At 38.1% G+C, this 12,417-nt stretch overlaps 1 protein-coding gene across 1 annotated transcript in view; it reads right to left on the bottom strand.

Annotated features, from left to right (window-relative positions):
• The window catches only part of LOC140950528 (ankyrin repeat domain-containing protein 61-like), a 21,406-nt gene extending 10,134 nt beyond the window's left edge, over positions 1-11,272 (bottom strand). Inside the window, exons 1-3 of the mRNA XM_073399771.1 lie at positions 10,948-11,272; positions 10,264-10,313; positions 9,584-9,680 (exon numbers count right to left, since the gene is read on the bottom strand). The gene's annotated coding sequence lies outside the window, so the exon portion shown is untranslated. The remainder of the gene's footprint in view (positions 1-9,583; positions 9,681-10,263; positions 10,314-10,947) is intronic.
• Positions 11,273-12,417: the final 1,145 nt, after the last annotated feature.

The following is a 12,417-nucleotide window of genomic DNA, read 5'->3' as shown; positions in this document are numbered from 1 at the left end:
TGCCCAAGAATACAAAAAGTCACTTCCGGTTCAACAAGACGTCAGTTGCTGTGGTTATATAGGGTTATTTTCAACACGTTGTTGACTAGTGTGATAATCTTATGTACATGAAGCGTGTACTATCACGCACATTTTTCCACATCTGTCATGTACGGTTTTTAAACGTATATCGGGTAGTGTGGTGGTTGCTTTGTATTTCTGTTCAAAAGTGATGGGATAATCTCAATCAGATCAAAAGCAAAAACTTATAAGCTGCTGAATTTCAACCGAGTGAACCATATCCTGCTTCATTTGCTCGACGTTGATTTATTCTACTAAAGGGTTCAACTTAGCTTTGCAAAGCAGAAAAAAACACGTTAAAATAGATTAGTCTTGAAAACTCGGCTTCTTACAATTGCAAAATACAAGATTGTAAACTTAATTTAATTTATTTTTTGCTCTTTTCCTCTAGTCTTGCTTGTGAGCCATATATAAATATATAAAATAAGTGTAACCACTGCTCGCCTCGACTGACTAACTGCTAACTACTAGCAGTCGGGATATTGCTTGTAAAATTTGAAATAGTCAATAAACAGTTGAAACAGTCTTACAAGAGAATAGTGCCTTTATCTCATGGCATTTTAAGTGAGGCAAAACCTAAAGTAATACTTAGAGGATCACGTTATAAACGAAATTCACTAAATTGCCTCAGCGTAAATGACTTTATGTCTTTAGGGACGTACCATTAAAAACATTATGAAGAAGGGGTGGGGAATTTTCGAGCGGCAGGATTTTTTTTTCGTTCGCAAATTCCTTGTACGAATTTTTTTTTAGGCCGTAGCATGGATATTTTTTACGGTTAATTGGCGTGCATGAATTTTTTTCATTTAATTTTCCCTTGCGCGAATATTTTTTTGGTACTTCGCCTGCCACCCCCCCCCCCTCCCTATAAAGTTTTCTAATGGTCCATTCCTTGAGACACTTGATGAATAACAACGTACAATGAGTGCTTGCAAAAAAGATGCCCTTCAATGCCCTTCCTGAATAATTTTTGAAGCATATCATGTAGTGGTCACAATAAAGTAGAAGTACGTAATGATCACTGAAGAAAGACAGTGTGTATACGTGTACAAAAACTCTTGCCTTTTTCTTTCAACGACTTTTAATCTTTTCATTTTCTGTTGTTGACGAGTAATGATGGGTGAAAGCCCCGATCAGTCAAAACGACTTGATTGTTACTGCAGCACGTTGGCGGAAAACCTACATCCAGCTCTTACACAGACTCAGTCTCTACTTCTCAACATTTGAAAAACGTTTCTTATAGGACTTACGACTTAGCGCATTGCAGAAATCATAGAAAGTTCAAAGTCCCTCAACTAGCCTGTGCCAGGCTCTCAGATAGTATAGTGGGAACGTATTAAAAACGACCCCTGTCTCTCCCCAGCCCCGCGCGTTTTTCGCATTTCTTATTACTGAACGACTTTCCACCACCATCTCGGAGCCTGGAACAGGCTACCCTCAACTGGCTAAACATCATAACGATACACGGCCTTTGTCGATTCTTCTTAGTGACCGTTCATTCACCGCCGCGCAAACAAAACACGGAACATATCGACTTGCGGTTAACCGCAATTCTGACCGCAATGGCCGTTGTGTCTTTTGCGGTCGAAATTGCGGTTAAACGCCAAAGGGCCTTCTGAAGATAATCCGCGTGCGAGCACGCACTGTGTATACGTGTACAAAAAATCTTGCCTTTTTCTTTCAATGATTCATAGAAAGCTCAGTCATTTAACTGGCTAAAAATCATAATGATACACGCCCTTCCTCGGTTCTTCTTTTTGACCGTTCATTTACCGCTGCACAACCAAAACACGGAACACATTCTACTTGTGGTTAACCGCAATACCGACCGCCGGAATTGCGGTTAACCGCAAAAAAGCCTTCTGATAATCCATGTGCGAGCATATTTTTATTTCACACGCAATAAAAATCAATGACAAGCTATAAATATCAAAACTAGTGATTGACTAACAATAAATTAGCACTAGGATTTGCAATTTTATGTCTGTTATAAACGCAACTATCTAGTTTTACGTACGCAAGGTGATTTATTTACTAGATACAATATAATAAGAAGAAATAAGTCATAAAGCTCGTATTTAAGAGTTCAAAGCTTACAGAGTGCTCAAGAAAACGTACGAGTACAACACTGGAGAAATAGAGATCAACTTAGCTTTCCCAAATGTCGCACAGCAATTGCTCAGCGTTCGTTTTTCTACAGGGCAGTAGCAAAATGGAACAGCATTACTGTGGTCAGACAAGAAACTCTACATCTATTCAATGTTCTAAGAAGAAAGCTAGAGTTGAAATCAGTTGCGCTTAGTTTTGATAGTCCATAGCACTTTATTCTATCATTTTGTAAAATTGTAAACACTATTATCATTAGTTTTCCGATACATCTTTAAATTTTTTCTATTTTTCTTGTAATATTAACTGATTCTAAAAAACCCTATTGGGAGAATTAATAAATGTATTGTATTGTATTGTAAGGCCTCGAAAAAATAAATCAACTTCTGCCATTTCGTTCGTGGGAAGGCCGCTTTAATGCAGAGTAAGTTTACTCAATGTTATTTCTGGTCGAAAAGGAAACTTCTCTTGAAATAACCAACACGGCCCCAGACTTGTAACGACACCGTGACTGAGCTGCTGGGGCGGTTCTTAAAATATCAGTAACTTCACTGGAGCGTGTATCGGGCACTAACATACAAGTTATGTGTTGTCTGAGAGACTTTCAGTTTATCTGTTGCGTGCCGAAGAAGAATGAAGTCACTAACTAAGGGCGTTCAAATTACTCGTGTGCAAACTCGTCAGATCTTATTGGAGCATGGATCCAAACGCTAAATCACAAAGCAAAACACTCGTGTTTTGGGTAAAAAAAAACTTAGTCCTAGTCCCGCCACGTTGTCAGATCACTGCTGTGGAACATAACTTGCGGCTCTGTACATAACGATATTTTGTGTTTCAACGTCAGTGAACAGAAAGAAAGAGCAGAGCTTATGGAAATGGATCCAAACCTGCTTTTACTTACAATGATGATCATCGTTCTATATTTTTTCACAAAGATTTGTGACGTAGGGCGTGTGAGGCGAGAGGGAAAACTCTGAACCGTCTCTCCCCGTCTCGCTCTCCGTTTTCAGCGTCGTTCCAGACCTTTTGTTTGACTGTTCGCGCGTATTTGAATACGCAAAAATACAGACTGTTTTGCAGTCTAGTCACGCAGCAATCGCGTTGGTCGTAGGATGACGTCAATGGAAATGCGTTAAAGTATTTGCCTTCTGAAAAAAAAAAGTCTTAAACTCATGCTTATCATAGCATTACGCCGTTATTTGTACTGAGATGTAGATAAATATGTTTATATTTGATATACATAACAGAATTAAATTTTAACGACTTATAGTTATAAGAGGAGTCAAAACACAAAACGACTTGTTGCCATGGGAACCACCACCACACGGTCTTCTTGCAATTCTAAAGAAAAAGTTCAGCTATTCAGTACGTGATCATGATAACAGCCGGTAAAATTCCGCCTGGCAGCTAAACCTTGACAAAGCAGAGCAGTGATTGCTTTCCAAAGGAACTTAATCAATCGAGTGATACTTAGGTACAATTGATGTATACCAAAGCCAGTTCTCATTTTTTTTTTAATGCAACGGGTTTCATTCAAAACGAACTGCTTTAGATACTTTATTGTTCCGTATTCATCTTAAAATGACGATGTAAAAAAGGCAACGTTGCATATTTTTGAAAATCATGATAAACCACTTAATACTCAAAATAATTTTTCACTGGAGTCACAATATCACGCAACAATTGCCCGTGGATTATTTTTAATTACCACAAATTGTAAAATTTACTGAACACTAATTTTGCTAATAATAGCGGCCTGGGCAATTAAGGATCGAGGGACTTTTTACGGTTTAGTGAAAAACGTGGATTCACTGAGATATGTCAGTGAAACAAAAACCAGTCGAAAAACTATATCGATTTCTGCAATTTCTTCATCGGAAAAATAGCTTAAATGCACAGTTATTATTCAATGCAAGTTTCCCATGCATCTGGAAATTATTTGGGAAAAGTAAAACTACAACCTTGAAATGACTGAAAATCCCATCGTGCAATAACAAAAGCAACCCTTGCCTTGGTACTTTGTTACGTTCTTTTTTCCATTAATTTTTTCATTGGCTGACGAAAAGCAGTGATGGCTTCTCTACACCGGGTGACAAACCCCAAATTTGTTGCTGTCGTTAATATAACTTGAACATACAGTCAAACCTGTAAAGCCTGTTCCAGGCCTTCAGGGAGAGCGCGGCGGTAAGTGAATTTTTCTCCCGCGATCTACTATCTGAACGCCTGGAACAGGCTAAGCCTGTATTAAGCGGTCACCCACGGGGAATGACTAAGTGACCGCTTAATACAGGTTGACCGCTTAACACAGGAATCGTAAAATTCAACTTCAGGGTTAGTGGGAATGGCATTTTATTTGATACTTGATCATCTTTTGTATTTTTAAATTACAAATACTCGCCTGGTGATTTTAAAAAACAGTAACTATAACAATACAAAGAAAACAGAAACCAAGTGGAGTAGACGCCAAGTAAACGTAGTACACTTGTTCATCCAAAACTGTATGTGAGGTCTTTTGTGCCTCAGATAATTTCTGCCGGGGTCATTATTAAAGGAAAGCGTGTTAACCAAGGAGCTGGTTATGGTTTAGAAGTGCCTTACGAATATCATTTTGGAGGGGACAATTTTCGTGCAATTGGTTAAAAGAGAAGCTAGTTAAAGATCAATTTGATGTTCAATGTTGACACTACGGTTAAAAATAACCGAACGTCCCTGTTCAGACAGTTGATTTCGAGACATTTGTGGAAACAAGTTACACTTGTGATTTTAACTTTGCTGTACTTGACTCCCAGAATTTACTTTTTGTAAACAAAGTGACCGTTTAATACAGGTGAAAATAATAAAATCAGCACTTTGGGACCTTAGAAAGGGTTAACGCGTCCGTTTTTATGGAGGTCAGGTTTACAGTCAATAAGGGAAGCGATTTCCGGGACTTTGACAGGCGACCGCTTAATAGAGGGTGACCGCTTAATACAGGTTTGACTTTATATAGAGTGAAACAAACCGCGTTCCATCAGTTCCGGTTTAAAAAGCAACCCTTGTCTTGGCTTCGTCGCTCAACTTTCACACGATGCTTTTCAAAATATGTTTTACTTATAAATTACTTCCTTCAAATGTTAACATTTTTTTATTTCCTCAGTTTATCGTCATCTATCGTAATACATATGTGGCCTTGTATGTTAGGGGAGCTTTCAGCTATAGCATTAATTTTTCTTCTTATACATGCACCTCAAAACTATAGCCTTGTTCTCTCATTTATATTCATTTTCAGAGGAGTTTCATAGGTTTTCTCTTTACATTCTCAATAATTAAATGTTCTGCTACATTCATATTCAAATTGGAGTGAATATAGTTTTCTTATTCAACTACAGTTAACGTTTATGATGCTAATTCTGCGGTAGAAGCCAAAGATAGACAATCGTCAAGAACCATGAACTGTGAACCTGCCCAAACGCTGTGCTACTTCTGTAGTAGAATGGTACTCTGCGGGAATACAACCATCGCCTAACTATAAGCCTAATCCTAACAATTGTCCACAAAATACAAAAAAATGAATAGATTACATCAAAGTCATTATACCTTACCCTATGCTTTGCCTTGCTTGGTTAAAGAAGGTCGATATAAAAATAGAAACAATAGACACTTCCGCTTCAAAAATAAACACCCTCGAAAGTACACGTTGCTCGTAAAGCAAAACTTAACTGCAATAATGAAAGAAATGTTGCTTTTATTGCAATTTACATGACCACACATAGGAAAACATGCCTCCCAGTAAACATTTCAATGTCTTCAATGCTGTATAATACTATCATTAATGATTAACCGATGACCACGTGCATATATGGCTAGTGCCCCACTTTTACTCGTCATAACTGTCAAAATAAAGTCGCGCACATGATCTCTCTTCGCCCCCTCTTACGTGATTGACCAATAAAAGCCTCGAGACTTCCCAATATCATAACATAAACCTGCGTATTATCTGAAGGACTTTCATTTCTTGGGGCCGCAAGCTTCGAGACCACCATAAAAATGTCCATCTAATCAGATATTGTATTCATAAGGAGGCTGAAAAGTTGTGAACAGTTTTGCCAATTTTCTTCACTAAAAGACAGAAAATCAAGAACGGACATACAAGAGGATAAAACCACTAGACAATTTTTAAAAGCGCGTGTAAGGATAGTGTTTATCATGACGACCGACGTGGTTATCGTTGCTTCACTTATAATGATGTGCGTTCTGGGGTACTGTGTGATGAAGCTTTGCTCAGCTCTGATAAATGCCATTGAACGTACAGTTCAGGCTCCTGAATTGGGTGCAGGAGACCAAATGGTGGTACAAAGACCTGTAGACACCAGGCAAGGGTTACGAAGAAACAGCATCAAAATACCTCCCGCCCTGGTTCATAGGAATGCGTACAACGAAAGAAGGGTAAGCAACTCATTTTAAGAAGAAACTGTTTCACAGTCCTATTTACAATTTTATTTGATTCCAAATCAATCAACATGGCGAAATGGTTAGCGCGACGAAACTATTTATAATGTACGTGTTTTTTGTACTTTGTGATAAAGATTTACCCTGCTATGAGAGCAGACGACGAGAAACGAGTCTTAGTAGTTCATCAGGCTCCAGAGATGGACACAAGAGAGCAAAGATCAGCACACAGACCTGCTGCCCACAAACGCCCTCAGGAACATGACGAACGAACGGTAATTATAAGTCATTCGCTGCTTAATAACTTGTAATTATTTGCAATTGACCTTTCCAATAAGTAAACCAAAGGAATTAGGACAGAATGCTTTCTGTAAATGAAATAAGTGTATTTTGTTGCCCTCGGCAGTATTTACAGCACAAAAGCTATGGGCCAGACCAAATCTCTGAAACAAATAATTCAAATGGAAGAATACTACTGGCCGGAACAAGGCAAAAAAAAAATATTTTCGATTTTTTCAATTTGAACTCACGACTAAGGAACTAAACTCGAGGCCTCCGGATTGCCTGTCATTAGGTCAGTCATTTTCTTCGGAGTATGCAAAAATACTAACTACGTCTTTTCGTAAACTCAAATTACCAAGCTGTTAAAAAAATGACCAGCGTTATTCCATGTTAACAGACAATTAAAAACGTCTGTTTTCCCCAGCGCTGTAAATGCGCAATCTGCACACTAAAATAATTGATTGGGAAGCAACATCATAAATTTGACAACTTTTCGTTCTGACTAATTTTTTGTTGCGTTTGTTCATTACTTAGTGAAATCCAAGAGACTATGAGGAGAGGTTTAAATAAAAATTAACCTTCAGATACCCTAGAAGAAAGGAACACCAGCTATGCTGTAGTGTATGTTGCTAATGATAAATATAACAATAAGTAATCTTTGTGATGTTTTAAACACTAGGACAATGAATCATCCAATATGAGCTAAGAACGGGCCTATTAGCGATTCACTACACCGCGGGACTCCATTTCAATTTCAATTTCAGTGAATACCTTTGTTAATACGCACACTGAAGGGATATACCAATGTGTCTATGTTATCCGCAATTCTGGCGTGTTCTCAGCCCAACGACGACAGAAACGGCAACGAAAACGTCAAAAGAGCAATAGATTTAGATTAACAAAACATCAACTCCGCACGTTCAGCACGCTTCTTCGTACATTTATTTGCCATCACTACATGACTACGACCGTGAAATTCCCTCACGGAACGTTGTACGGAGGAAGTAAACTCACCACAACTAATTTTTTTTTTTCTCCTTCTAAACTTGGGTTAGGTCCTCAGGAAACCAGTTCTGGGAAAATTAGCTTGCATTTGGCACTTAAAGCGAGTTGAAACAATCTCGAAAAACTTTGAGGAAAAGCGGAAACTTTTTTACAATGACGTTTTCGCTGACGTCACCGTCGTCGTTGTTTTAATAGTGAGTTTACGCAACAGCACGGCAGGAAGAAGAGGACGGCAGAACGCTCGTGTGTGACAAACGTGACAAGGCTATTTCTTACGTGTTTTGTCGTGATCTTCACTTAACATCAATGTTTTCTGGTCTTTTACAAAAAGATCTGTTTAAAGGAAAGTGAATTTTGGCGAAAAGTTATTTCAAACAAAATTATTGTCACGCTTGTCACACAAGGTTTGCCGTCTTCTTCCCTCTCCCGTCCTGTTGCGTAAGTTCACTAATAAAAGCTCCCTAATATATAATATATACGTCACGGACACGTTTCATCGACTCAAGGGTTAGGGCTATTGAGGGCACGCAATTTAAGGCCTCCGGAACAGACCGAAAACGTTGTTTATATCTTAGCTGCATCTTTAACACAAACTGAAGGAAGTTTGGCTCGTTCAAATAGTTTAGAGCCGAACTTATTTTTTAACGAATTATGAAAATTTGTACTTAGTTTACACTACAGACGACAGCAATTAAAAAGATTTCATCACATTGAAAGAAATGTTATTAAAAGAGCATTTCATATACACAATAAATTACCGGTAATTAAAACATAAATCGAAACTCGTTGAGACTGACCCAAATCAACTTCAAAAAGTAAATGCCTGTAAAGAATGGTTTCAAATGATAGCCTCCGGCGTGAAGGATAACTGAAATTTGAACTGATCAAGCCGCGCGCGTCACTAAACTTCGATTAAAAGTATTTGTAAATAAGTACTTTTTAAGTACGATATGGTTGTTGATAGTTGACATTTATCACCTTTTTGGCCGTAAGTTAACTTCCTGATTATTGAAAAGCGTACATAGAAGGATAACGAGTTGTCACAAGTTTAAACGAAATTGCAGCAGAGGCGAAGTTTGTAAAAGTAACGTTCAAATTCCTAATATCGAGTTTTTAAAGACACAAGAATAATACATGCAAGTAAATATTGTATGTCCATCAGATGTAGCGTGTGGTGGGTTAATGTGCAAGCAGAATTCCTTTGTGAAGCTAGTGGTAAAACATGAATTTTGAACTTTTTGAATGACTTCCACAGATCTATTCATTCTTGCACTAATATGTAGATTAAGGGTTATTTTGACCATGTTTATTGGGTGTAAAGTTTAGCCGTGTCTACATTAGAAATGATAACATTAATTTGATAATGTTCCTTTGTACTTTCCTTACGAATCATAAATAAGCTTCTGAGAGGGAAATAAAAGTCTAAACAAGCGATTTAAACTTAGTCTCTCCGACTTCATTCTGTCGTTTGCTTTATTCCGGATAACAGCGAGTCCGTGAAATGGCTGGGTAAATTTTTAAAATATTTTGGTAAATACAAAGGTTGAACTAAGCAGTCTCCTTTGTCCTTTAGAAAGCGCTCAGTACTTGCCAAACACCAGAGGGCATTAGCTTAACGACTTAACTAACATTTATTTACTGTAACCACTCCTCCTCGAGACTCGCATTAAAAAAGAAATTTACAACAAATAACTTTTCATACCAGTTTTTGTACAGTATCCAGCTCTCCAGTTTTTGCTGCTTTGAACAACAATCGCTGACATAGCAGTGTAGTACCTGGAAAAATCTGATACAGAAACCTAAAGGCAAAAGAAAACGACAAGTTTGTTTAGCGTTCGTAACTATAGGAGGAACTTAATTCGTAAAGATTTCATTATTCCACAGCAGCAAAAGCTCCAATAAAATTGGCAAATGATGAATATCGTCACCATAGATAGTTTAACAAAAAATCAGATAATACTGACAAACTATCAATAACGTCGCAGATATACACTCAAAAACAAGTTCAAATCACAAATTGACAAACAATAAGCCTGTGAACAGGCTCTCTGTTTGATGAAGGGGTGAAAAAATCGCTCTTCCCAAACAGAGCGGGCCTGTTCAAAGGCTAACAAAACAATGAATATCATAAGCAATATAGTCTGTTCACAGATCCATTTTTAGTTAAAGACAAAACCGGTTGTAAGCCAAAAAGAATTTTCAAAAAAAGCACAGTATGGGTCTAGTGGATCCTCTCGACGCGTCACAGGATTAACGGTAGCTACACAATGGCTGTTACCAAACTTGGGAGACGGATTCATTTTTGCTCATGCAAGATGTAAAACGTCAGTTCACGTTCGTTGTTTGGTCGGGATTACACAAGGTTTCAGTTTAATAACATACCAGGATCCGGCCTTTAACGTCTTATTTCTTGATGAACTTTCAAAGTATATCTGAAAAAAGAGAAAGATAACCGGCAAATTATGTAATAGGGAGGTCATAGAAACCGATACTTCTCGGTGATTGGTACGCTGGATGATTGCAAGGATATCCCCATATAGCCTGCGTACAAACGCCCCCTCCCTCAGATAAAAATTAAAGTTTAAAATTCAAAAGACAAACAAAAAAAATAAGAGGAGAGGCGTGTGCACACAGGCTATCCACACAATTATAAGATACTCGTCCGCGGTTTTCAATCAAGTATAGTCAGTGAAACCCTAAACAGAGTAGTTTGTAAAGCAGCGCGAATTTTTTTCTCAACCAAACAAAACTTTATGTAATGCGTCTCTCTCTTAAGGAAGTAAAGTGAGCTCTTAATTAACTGACCTCTCGCTAAGACGGATACCTAAAGTTTGTCCCTGCCTTTCTTTGCTCCTTTTAGTTGACTCTCTATAAGACGGACATCTCTCTAAGATGGACACATAGCGCCGGTCAAAAAGGTGTCTGTCTTAGACAGAAATCAGCTTGTACAGGTGCTCCATATATAAACGACAGATATTTCTAATGAAGCGAGAAAGGCCTTGATTGGCACCAAGAATCGAATATGAGGTGGACCTGAAGAGTGGGTTATTTTAGAACATCACGTACCTCATATTTGGTGTGATCACCGCTTATCTCGACTTGTTCTTCTTCCAAGCCCAGTATTTATCGGACAGTTTCTAAAGTGGGTGAAAAATCACTGCGATCAAAAAAGAAAAAAAAACTCTTATATCCAACGTCATCATTATGATCATTATCATTATCATCTCACAAAGTCTGACACAGAAGAATTATTTGCCCGTTATTCTCGTTTGGCTCAACAAGATGCGTTATTCGTCAGACCCTGGTCTCGGTTACTTTTCATGCTCTCAAATCATGTTTACTAATGATGAAATCTAAGCTGTAATTGGGACACCTCTGAGAAAATAAAATAAAACAAAACAAACCAAAAAAACAGGACCCAGTTGTTCGAAAGCCGATTAGCGCTAACCCAGGGTTAAATTTTAACCTGTTTTTTTTCTTTTGTTCAAAAGCATTTTCCCGGATAATTTTCTCCCTTCTTTTTAGAGCCTCCAATCATCAACTTGTAGGCAAAAAGAATAAAACTGAATTTGCTTCTCAAGCTTTCATATCTGAAATCAAATTTCGCACTAACCCTGGGTTAACTTAACCCTGCTTTGAACAACCCGGCCCAGGCCAATAGACCTTCTTTACCATCAATTCTTGCAAGGACCACGTGGACAAACAGCAGCGAGGGAAAGCTAGATCAAGTTGTAGATCAGGATCAGCAATACAAAATAACACTTAAAACTGAAGGCAAGGCTGATCGGACAGCTAAGGAAGACATATTTATTTATATTTCAGCCATCTTTGCACGCGCTAATGGAATGATGGGATAAAAGCAAGATCACGTGGTTTAACAAAGAAGGAAAAACACGATATGGCAAATTATGGTCAATTATGCCCAGTGGAAGTGAGCATTTTTATTTTTGCGAATATAATGACTTTCAACTTCTGAAACTTATCGAAACTTGGACTGTACATTCAGTGACAGACTAAAATCGTCGTCTCGTTTTGAGAGAATAAACAAATTATACTCGATACGGGATTACTCGTACTGGCAAAATTTTCTATCTTGTCCGTCCCCTGAAATACCATTTGTAATTGCTTTTATCCCATCAAACCAAAGGGGCGCGAATATGTCGAGTAGTGTGAATAAGGTCTATTTAAACGCTACACATTCATCTCACACGATATGTTTACACGACAAGTCTACGTCGCTTTGTGTATCGCTGTAAATCTACAGTACAGGCTCTGCCAGGTTGGACTAACATGTACATCATACAGGTCACCGGTGAGAATCGTTGCATCGAGTAATCCTATATAATTACAGTAATGTACATTCAGCTGTAGATTATTTTTCCAGTCATTGAGTAAAGATAAGCCTCCTGTTTGCTAACGCGCTGATGTGTTAAGTCATGCATCAATCCATACTTCAGACTGATCCACCTCTAAACTCGCCGGGTCGACGGTGTACTTGTTCGGAGTAAGGACAGTAACATCTCTCGTTATAGTGAT

This window comes from Porites lutea, chromosome 10 (assembly GCF_958299795.1).
Source record: "Porites lutea chromosome 10, jaPorLute2.1, whole genome shotgun sequence".
In the NCBI taxonomy this organism is placed as follows: Eukaryota; Metazoa; Cnidaria; class Anthozoa; order Scleractinia; family Poritidae; genus Porites; species Porites lutea.
The sequence above is the reverse complement of the archived record's forward strand: the minus strand, read 5'-3'. Positions and strand labels throughout refer to the sequence as shown.